This window comes from Lactuca serriola, chromosome 7 (assembly GCF_051521515.1).
Source record: "Lactuca serriola cultivar US96UC23 chromosome 7, Lser_US96UC23_V15, whole genome shotgun sequence".
Lineage (NCBI taxonomy): Eukaryota > Viridiplantae > Streptophyta > Magnoliopsida > Asterales > Asteraceae > Lactuca > Lactuca serriola.
In genome coordinates this window covers 49,323,403-49,335,017 of record NC_136414.1, presented here as the reverse complement: position 1 = coordinate 49,335,017, position 11,615 = coordinate 49,323,403, and positions in this window count along the sequence as shown.

Sequence of the window (11,615 nt, the reverse complement as noted above, 5' to 3'; positions counted from 1 at the left end):
CATATCAGGGAACCGACGTTAACCAGGTCTCTAACATATACCATCCTAACTACCAGGATGCAAACATATCAAATCAATAACATAACAACAAATACTTGGATCTCAATCTGATAAAGGGCCGACCTTGGTGCCTTAGACCCTGTTGATACAGTGAGGATAACTCACCTCGAAACTGCCGGCTGAAAAGATAAGATCTCGCTGCTCCAAACTCCGACACGAACTCTCCCACTAAACAACACCAAAGCACTGAAATCAATAATTACCAAAATACCCCTGGAAGACAACTGGTCAACCCTTGGTCAAAGTCAAAGTCAAAGTCAACCCTTGACTGACTTTACTCGCCGAGTCAACCTGATGACTCGTCGAGCCCCCATGCTCAGCATTTCCTTTAATCCGCGACCCAACTCGCCGAGTCACCCCGAGACTCGCCGAGTTCAACAAATCTGAGTCCACTCGCACACAACTCACCGAGTCACCCCTTGACTCACCGATTCACGGGTCAACCAGAAAAGATTGGTACTCTTCGACAAGACTCGCCGAGTCCAAGAACAGACTCGTCGAGTCTAAGGCTATCTTCAACTTACTCGTTGAGTTGTTCTTCCAACTCGCCAAGTTCCAGGCCACCTTCATCCAACTCGCCAAGTTGTTCTTCCAACTCGTCGAGTTCCAACCTATCTTCAAGCAAGTCGCCGAGTCTACCCATATGACTCGCCGAGTACCACCGGGTCTGAATCCATACAGAGGCTTTCCAAGCCATGCAGAATATCCAAACCATAGATCTACCCTTCCTAAGGCCATCCATCACGTAAAGTGGGAAACTTTACGTGAATCCAAGGAGATCTAGGCATTTTCACTCTAAGGTTTGGGTTTGGGACAAGATAGCTCCTTCAATCACTCATCAACAGGGACTTTATGACATACAAGACCATCCCAAGCTTAGATCTAAAGTAGCATCCTCAGATCCAAGCTTCTATCTCAATTTAGATGTCATATCAACCACCACACATGAACCCATGAAGAAAATAGCTTAAGGAAATGGTTCCTTAACCTTAGAATGAGCCCAATCAACTGTAGATTCCTGATTCCCCCAAGCTTCCTAATACAAGCCTCCAATCTTCAAGCTTAAAGCACCAAATATCCTTCTCCAAGCTCTAATTCACTCAACAATGGGGTCACCTCACGAATTTAGGGCTTCTAGAACTCAAGGAATGATAAGGAGGCTGGGGAGAATATATGATGTTCTTTATCTAGGGCTCAACCCTCGAAATTAGGGTTTTCTCCACTCAGCACCAACTCGCCGAGTCCACCCATGCTACTCGCCGAGTTGGTCACTTAACACGCGACCAGAGTCGCGACCCTACTCGCCGAGTCTACTTGTGGACTCGCCGAGTTGCCCTTTCCCATTTACTCTTTTAGCCCTTCAACTCTACTCTTGATATTCCGGGATGTTACAATTCTCCCCCACTTACATTAGGCTTCGTCCTCGAAGCTTGCGGAAATTCAACTCCAGAACTACTCCCGTAATGCACCACCTAGCATTAACCAGACCAGGCTCCTTAACGCACAACCATTGAAACCAGAAACTCACTTTATCCTTTCTTGCGGTGTCCTGACCACCGTCTCAAGCCGGCCACCGACTTTACCCTCTGATAACCACACTTAACAACTGAGTACTACTCATGTTGCAACACTGCTCCAAATCGCAACCATCACTCGACCCATATGAGCTAGAAATAACCATGCACCACCGGATTCCCGATCCGAGTCCAACTCTATCCATTCCGCTGACAGAAAGACACATTCTTCAGCCTTAGAGCAACTCCCATGAGTTCTCCTCTTGCAATCACATGCACATGCTGAACTAGCCCTAGCACTCTCGGGTTGGGAAAACCCGTCACACTGACGACATCTCCAAACATCCCTCAGGATGAACCACTACTACATACACAATTCCCTGGTCAGAATCATACTGAGAGCCCAAGACTCCCTCCCTGCATCCCTTCCGAGCCTCTTGGCTCTACACCCGCGGAATTCCTTCCGCGACCTCAGCAGACATCCCAAGCCGGATGTGATCCCATACCACTGCCGCAAACACGCTGCTTGATGACCATAATTAGATCACTCCAACCATAACTCTGCACTGCTGCTTTCACTTCCATGAATTTACACTCCCCCCCCCCCCTTGGAGCTACATTCCTCTCCCTTTCCTTACCAAGGAAATCCACTTGACCGCCTTGTCACTGCGACAAGTGCCACGGTGCTCGCCCAACGCTACACCACTCCCTTATAGCATGACCGCTATCCCATGCACCACACATGCTCTGAATCTGCTCGCAAGGACTCTCAAGTCCAGGCACTACCTTCCACTAATCGTAATCAATACCCGGGGCCAGACTTTCTAACGCTAATACCTCGCAACATACTCAAACCATTTCCTCAGACCGACTTAACAATACCTGCAGAGTCTTCAGCATGACTGGACCGCCTTACCAGGCCTTCAGCCAATCTGGACCACTCTCAGAACCTTCAGCCAATCTGGACCGCACTCCAGGGCCTTCAGTCTGGCTGGACCGTTTTCCGAGCCTTCGGCCTAACTGGCACGCCTACCGGCCTTCAGTCTATCTGGACCGCTCAACTAACATTCATCATCCCAAGTCACCTCTCCGGGAATTCCTCCCATGCATACTGTTCTAGCCCTCAAAGGGCTCCGAACTCTATCTCCATCATACATACTCAATCCCGGCCTAATCCCAGGCCCTCCTCAATCACATTCCATAGGTCTGTATCCCGCCCCGCATGACTGCCACTTACTCAAACCGGCCTATACTCTTGACTGACAGAACCACTGCTGGATCCCAAGCAGTTAGACAACTTCTCATACTCATCGATCTTCCAGAGAATTTTCCAATTCTCCCCCACTTAGGGCACAGACTATCAACCACCGGTCGCCATCACCGACCTCCCAAAACAACCCTGCACAAAACCAACACTTACACGTGGGTTGATTCCCACTAGCTCTAACAACCTTCATAAAAAATCACATTTCCACACTGATCCTCCCGCTCGAAAGAAACTCAATTTGCAGCTAACCACTCCTTAGAAAGCAGATGCTTCCCGACATTCAGACCAAAAGCCAATTCCCACTAATCACCCTCATGAATGATAACCAACGAAATTCCTAATACTAAACCCATAGCCATACCATGACCCTCAAAGAACAACGAATACCACACCGAAAACCACACAATGAGACTAGCAGATAAACAATACTCCACAATAATCACAAGAAAATCAAGACATCAAGAAAGAAACATACACGCGACTGCATCCAGCACTGCTCTGACCTCCTCTGCTGTAAGCTGAAAAGCACGACCCTAAGCCCTTGGGGGCTCCGCTCCACCCTGACCTCCACCCGTGATCCTCAAAGTGGCCGGTGCTGGAGCCTGCACCGGTCCTGCAGCAAGCTGTGGATAGTTGACCTTCAAATGTCCAACCTGATGACAATGATAACAAATACTCAAATCCCGAACCGGCGCTGACTGCCGATAATCCCTCGCATAGTGCCCCTCCTTTCCGCACTTGCGACATGCACCACCGGACCTGCAAACTCCGGTGTGACTCCTCCCACACTTCCCACTAGTGGGGCTACTCAGATCTCCCATCCTAGAATCAACGGTCTTGGACCATTTCGGCGCCGACTGCGACTGCACCGGAGCCTGCCTCAGCTCACGCAACTGCAACTCAATCTCTAACTCGCGCCGCTTGGCGGGCTCCTGCAACTCCAACAAAGTCTCGCACCTCTGTGTAGACACAAACTGCCTAATATCCCTCTTGAGCATGCTCATATATCGAGACATCTGAGCCTGCTCGGAAGCGAACTCAGGGCAGAACATCGCCCTCTCTGTGAACATCCTGGTGATCTCAGTCACCGACTCCGAACCCTACTTCAGCTCCAGGAACTCCTGAGCCAATCTCTCTCTCTCAACCCGCGGAACATAACGAGTGATGAACATCTCTCTGAACTGATCCCATGAAACCGCAGCCCTCTGCGCATCCGAATATGACCCCGTGGTCAATCTCCACCAATCCTTCGCCCCGAGCCTGAACAGGTTCAGAGCACACCTCACCCTCTTATCAGCAGGGCATGAACATGTGAAGAAACACCCCTCCACGTCTGATAACCATCTCATAGCAACAATCGGGTCCCGAACTCCATCAAAGGTGGGAGGCTTCGTATTATCGAAGTCCCGATACTGAAAACCCCGACCAGCTCCTCCCCCTGCCGCTGCTACAGCCGATGTAGCCGCCGCAGCAACCGTCTCTGTGAGAGCTGTGTAGCGCTCATCAAAATACTCAACCATGGCGGTCTTGATCGACCCAAACAGTTTCGGCAACTCGGCCCGAAACAACGCAGCAACCTCATCATGCAGGATCTCACGAATCCTCGCATCCAACTCGCACATGCTCATCTGACCAATAACCTCGGGCGGTATCGATCCGCCCGGAACTCCCTCTCCTGCTCCCGATCCTGACCCGGATCCACTTCCAGCATGCCTCGGAATCTCCATACTGAAAAACACCACAAAATCTCAGACACTTCCCGCCAACCCGGGAACCAACTCTCAAACCAACCCTAGAGGTCATGGTTTCCTTGATACGCGTATGGGTCCTGTGCTTTCAGTAGTACGGGCCCATACTACCTTCCACACCTACCCATATTTATATGAAGTACTACCACAACACCCTAGTGAAAATATACAAACATGCGCTCAACCCTCACCACTAGAGGAACACTGGAAATCTCCCACAAGGAAACCCTAGGCTACACGCATCACAAATCAGACAGCACTATCATGAAATCCTGAAGATCCCTAGCCTAGCACTAGCATGCTGTTCTATCAAAGCTCAAAACAAATATCATGTATGGTATTTTGGGGTTACTTACTGGCTCCGGTTGATCGTAACTCCGCGTCCTCCTTTACTCATTTTGAAAACCATTTTAAATTCTCTTTTGAAAACTCTCCTCGATTTGAGACTGGAGTCACATGAGTGTTCCTCCAATTCACTCAAACCAAGGCTCTGATACCAACTTGTAACGACCGAAAAATCCCAACCAATTTAAATTTTTCAAAAACAACCTGATTCCATTAAAGTTATTACAAAAAGGTTTTCAATACAATTTATTTAAAGTATTCCCAGAATCACATCACGACAAAAACATGAGGAGCGGTACAATCACGCCTTCGCCTTGCCACGATCTCCTGAAGAACCTGAAAAACATTAAACCACAACTGTAAGCCCGAAAGCTTAGTGAGATATCCCCAAAATACCAACCACATATACCATACACGCATAACATGCCATATCATATCCGATCACAGAACATCCATGCACTTCGGGTCTACTGTGTGACTGGTCCGCCACACCGGCCAACAGTCCACCTGCTCCACCCTCCGAGTCTAGCCATATACATCGAGTCTTCAGTGTGATTGGTCCGCCCGCACCGGGCCTTCAATCCACCTGGTCCACTCTCCGAGTCTACAATATGACTGGTCTGCCTGCACCGGGCCTTCAGTTGGCCTGGTCCACTCTCTCCGAGCCTCGGCACGTCTGGTCCGCCCTCTTGGGGCCTACAACCTATCCGGACCACTCGCTGGGCCTTCGGGACAACCGGTCCGCCCTGGGTATCTTGGCCTACAGCACAAAGCAGGACCCACCTCAACCCAACTCCAGTCCAAACAACCATGTGCACATAAACATACAATCATATAAGTGTTCATAGTCAACAAGCCGATCAAGCAGATCACATAACATATCATCATCCTAACCAGGATACCGACCTAACCGGTCACTAGCATAGCATCACCCTACATATCAGGGAACCGACCTTAACCAGGTCTCTAACATATACCATCCTAACTACCAGGATGCAAACATATCAAATCAATAACATAACAACAAATACTCGGATCTCAATCCGATAAAGGGCCAGCCTTGGTTCCTTAGACCATGTTGATATAGTGAGGATAACTCACCTCGAAACTGCCGGCTGAAAAGATAAGATCCCGCTGCTCCAAACTCCGACACGAACTCTCCCACTAAACAACACCAAAGCACTGAACTCAATAATTACCAAAATACCCCTGGAAGACAACTGGTCAACCCTTGGTCAAAGTCAAATTCAAAGTCAACCCTTGACTGACTTTACTCGCCGAGTCAACCTGATGACTCGTCGAGTCCCCATGCTCAGCATTTCCTTCAATCTGCGACCCAACTCGCCGAGTCACCCCGAGACTCGCCGAGTTCAACAACTCTGAGTCCACTCGCACACAACTCACCGAGTCACCCTTTGACTCACCGATTCACGGGTCAACCAGAAAATATTGGGACTCTTCGACAAGACTCGCCGAGTCTAAGAACAGACTCGTCGAGTCTAAGGCTATCTTCAACTTACTCGCCGAGTTGTTCTTCCAACTCGCCAAGTTCCAAGCCATCTTCATCCAACTCGCCGAGTTGTTCTTCCAACTCGTCGAGTTCCAGCCTATCTTCAAGCAAGTCGTCGAGTCTACCCATATGACTCGCCGAGTACCACCGGGTCTGAATCCATACAGAGGCTTTCCAAGCCATGTAGAAGATCCAAACCATAGATCTACCCTTCCTAAGGCCATCCATCACGTAAAGTGGCAAACTTTACGTGAATCCAAGGAGATCTAGGCATTTTCACTCTAGGGTTTGGGTTTGGGACAAGATAGCTCCTTCAATCACTCATCAACAGGGACTTTATGACATACAAGACCATCCCAAGCTTAGATCTGAAGTAGCATCCTCAGATCCAAGCTTCTATCTCAATTTAGATGTCATATCAACCACCACACATGAACCCATGAAGAAAATAGCTTAAGGAAATGGTTCCTTACCCTTAGAATGAGCCCAACCAACTGTAGATTCCTGATTCCCCCAAGCTTCCCGATACAAGCCTCCAATCTTCAAGCTTAAAGCACCAAATATCCTTCACCAAGCTCTAATTCACTCAACAATGGGGTCTCCTCACGAATTTAGGGCTTTTGGAACTCAAGGAATGATAAGGAGGTTGGGGAGAAGATATGATGTTCTTTATATAGGGCTCAACCCTCGAAATTAGGGTTTTCTCCGCTCAGCACCAACTCGCCGAGTCCACCAATGCTACTCGCCGAGTTGGTCACTTAACACGCGACCAGAGTCGCGACCCTACTTGCCGAGTTGCCCTTTCCCATTTACTCTTTTAGCCCTTCAACTCTACTCTTGATATTCCGGGATGTTACAAACATACATGACTAAGATGGTGAAATTAGTCTGTAACATCTAGATCCTTGAGGTATTTAATTCCTTAATTTATATGTTTTGGAGGGGTCACAACATGAGATTTGTTGGTCACGTCGTGAGTATTTGTTGACCAGTTGACCCCATCCTGATGAGGTCCGACGACATGAGGCATAAGAGCTCATCACGTGAGATCAGCTGATGACTCAAAACCCTAATATTATCTGGTATTTAAAGGAATGAGAGGCTAGGGTTGCACACCCTCAACCTATCTCACCCTCAAAACCTCCTAGAAACCCTAAATTTGACATTCTTTGAGATCTTTGGTTATTCTTGGTGTTTTGCTTACTTTGTTGAGAATAAATCTGAGATGATGAATAAGGAATATCAAGAACAATGAAGAATCAATCACCATAATATGCAAGTAATTTGATAAAGGTTTTGTGTATATTGATTATCCTAATCTGGAAAAAGATTCAAAACAAAAGCTAACCTAATGATTATTTATATGGAACATAAAATATTTACCAAAAATATCAAAACCAACGCCTTAATATAAAACCAATGCCTTAGAAGAGCTCGATGAAGAACTTCTACTATAAAGGCACTGTAGGGAATCATAAAACGATTAACCCTAAAAAAGGCTTCCCTAAATAACAAAACATGCCAAATTAGTTTCAATATCTCAAATACTCAACAATCTCCCCCTAGATCTTGAAACTGATGAAGATCACAATTTTCGTTCTTCTTGGCATTTCTCCCCCCTAAATTGTGAGACTCATTGGCATATGAGGTCTTCAAACCGAGAGAAACGAATAACATCTTCCAAATACGAACTCCCTGTCACACCCCCAAACCGGAACGGCGGAAACGTTCGGGGGTGGATGACGTCATATGTAGTATCACAACAATTGCATCATAGTAATCAAAGTAAACACAACCATTACATTGATTAAGTAAAACATTTACATTTGTTTGATTCATATTTATATACATCAAAATTATAACAAAAGTAAAAGACGTGACTCTATAAACTCCGTCTTCTCAAAAATCTGTGTGAGGTACCTATCTACTGATTTCCTGAGAATACAAGCAATTTTGAAAGAGTATCGACATAAAGCTGGTGAGTTCATAAGCATGTTTTTCAAAAGAGAATCTGTTAATGAATCAATGAATGTATTTGTATGTTTCCAAGAAAATCCATTATTTTCTAACATGTGTATTTTGTTACTGAATCTCATAATCTATTAGTTCGTATGTCTAGTTACCATTGAATGTGTTGTGCATTGTTGCTTTGAATGAGAAATCTCCTTTTTCATGAAAAACCTTGGCTATCACTAGTATGTATAGTATGTTTGGAAAAATCTGAAAACTCTAATATGTATGATAGTTCTATTACTCTGAAAACTAATGGAAGTTATTACCATTCATACATTAATCTTATACTCTTAGTACCAAATTTATGAGTTGTTATAACCATACTTGACAATTGAATTGCCTAAACGACGTTCTTCAAGTGTCGGAATTGAAATGATTTTGTCACTCAAGCCTGCCGGCCCAACTGTAAGTAACAGTTATGGTGCGGGATTGTCAATCCTGTATAGATGTATACACAAACTCACGTTTATATAGTTTATATGTTTGATCCCATTGAATCTATATTTATGTATTGATAAGTTAATTGTTCCATATAAACTATACCTATTATAGCTTATATGTTTGATAACGTATTCATGTTAAACATTGAAATCCTCTTTGATTTGTATTGAAAACCTCACTTATGCTCAGCAATATATAAAAGGGATGAAAAATCTGAGTGTTTTATAAAAGTATGAAAACTTTGTGGTTGTGTCAATTGTATCAGTTCTAATTGTTTTGAAATCCGTTTTGTATAATTTCACGAAATAAATGAGGTTTGGCTTGTATTCCCCCCTGAGAAAGTTAAAACTGTAAAGAAATAGGGTATGAACTCACTTGATTAGGAGTGGCTTGGATGAATGACAACAACATGATGCTTAGTATGCTAAGTAGAGTCTCAGGCACAATACGGTCCTATTAAGCACATATTAACATGTCTAGGCCTACAATTAGTGTCTAGAACCACTAACAATCATAGGAAACACCCTTAGGATGTAGGAAACACTCACAATGAAGTGTTAGAACCAAGAATGAGGGACAAGGAAGTGTTCACGGCTAAACCTCCATGGGTTCACAGCCCAAGAGGTGTCACGACCCATGAACACATGAAGGGTTCACGGCCCAAGATGTGTTCACAGCCCAAGAACACATGAATATTTGAAGGGTTTTTGGCCCATTATGAACAGTTTACGACCCATGAAGAAGGGTTCACATCTCTATGAAGGGTTCACGGCCGTGAACTCTTGAAGACCATGAAGATGGTGATGAAAAGTGATGAATCAAGGCTAGAATCAAGGGGGTTTCTAAGCATGAAGAAGAAAGGGATGGAATACTTACGTTTTGAGGCCTTAAAGAGTGTTCACGGTTGAAGATAGTTGAGAGAGAATGAGGAGGTTCACGACTGGAGCTTGAAGAAATAAGGAGAAAAATGTGTGAACCACATATATATAGAGCGTGTGGTTCACAGCCCAAGCATGGGTTCATGGCCGTGCACCTAGTTTGTGGTCGTGAACTCCCTTTGAAGGTGTTCCAGGCTCGATTGCAAACTACAGATTCCAAGATAATGCTTCCTAACATTCAACCATAGAGTTTAGTAGGCTTAAAGACTCTCAAACCGACCCTAAATACAATGAAATGATAACAGAAACGAGTCTGACTTCTATTGGATGAATTTAATTACAGATAAAGATTTTGGGTTGTCACATCATCCCCCCGATAGAGGGAATTTTGTCCTGAAATTTGAAGGTAGAAAACAATTATGGACTCGGAAAAAGATGCGGGTACTTCTGTTTCATCTGATCTTCATGCTCCCAACTGAATTTAGGCCGTCGCTTGGCATTCCAGCGGACCTTCACTATCGGTATGCGGCTTTGTTTCGTTCGTTTGACTTCATGATCCATGATTTCTACGGGTTCCTCCACGAAGTGTAAGCTTTCGTCAAGTTCGGTCTCATCGAGGGGTATCACAAGTGTCTCATCGGACAAACACTTCTTTAGGTTCGACACATGAAAGACAGGATGTACGTTGCTAAGTTCTCAAGGTAAATGAAGTTTGTATCCTATGGGACCGATCCTAGCGAGGATCTCAAATAGTCCTGTGTATCTCGGTTTTAGCTTTCCATGCTTTCCGAAGCGTATCATGCCCTTCTAGGGTGAGACCTTTAACAGGACGCGGTCACCAACCTAGAATTCCAAGGGTTTTCGCCTCTTATCCGCGTAGGTCTTTTGTTTATCTCTTGAAGCTTGTAGTCGCTCTCGGATTTGTATGATCTTTTCTGTAGTTTCTCAGATGATTTATGAGCCTATAAGAGTGCTATCAGGGACTTGACTTTTGCCTAACTGCGTGGCGCCCACCTCAGCCTAGCACATAGGGGATCTGCACTTACGGCCATAGAGGGCTTTGAACGACGCAACCTTGATGTTGGTATGGTCGCTATTGTTGTAGGAAAATTCAACCAAAGGCAAATATGTGTCCTAAAACGTACCAAAGTCAATGACGCATGCTCTCAACATGTTTTCCAATGTTTGAATGGCTCTCTCACTCTGCCCATCTGTTTGCAGATGGTAAGCTGTACTCATATCCAGCTTAGTTCCAAGAGCCTTCTGTAGTGACTGCCAAAATTTCAAGGTAAACCTGCTATCCTGATCGGAGATAATGGATACATGCACACCATGCAGGCGAAATATCTCTTGAATGTAGATTCGTGTGAGTCTTTCCATCTTGAAGTTTTCTTTGATTGGTAGGAAGTGGGAAAATTTGGTCAATCGGTCGACAATTACCCAGATGGTATGTACCTACTCGGAGACTTGGGTAACTTAGTGATGAAATCCATTGTAATCTTTTCCCACTTCCACTCAGGTATTTCTGGCTGCTGAAGTAGACCTGAGGGGTTTTGATATTCCACCTTCACCTTGGCGCAAGTCAGGCACTTGCCCACGAAGGTAGCAATCTATGCTTTCATGTTCAGCCACCAATATAGTTTTTTAAGATCCAGATACATCTTATCTGAACCTGGATGAACGGAGTATATATTCTTGTGAGCTTCTTTCATGACAACCTTCATGTACCTGCCGTACTTCGGGGTCCAGATCGTTCATGAAATAGTAGACTCAATCACCTTTGATCTCCAGGTTCTTTTCCATTCCCATGAAAGCTTCATCTGACATGTTTTCTAGTTT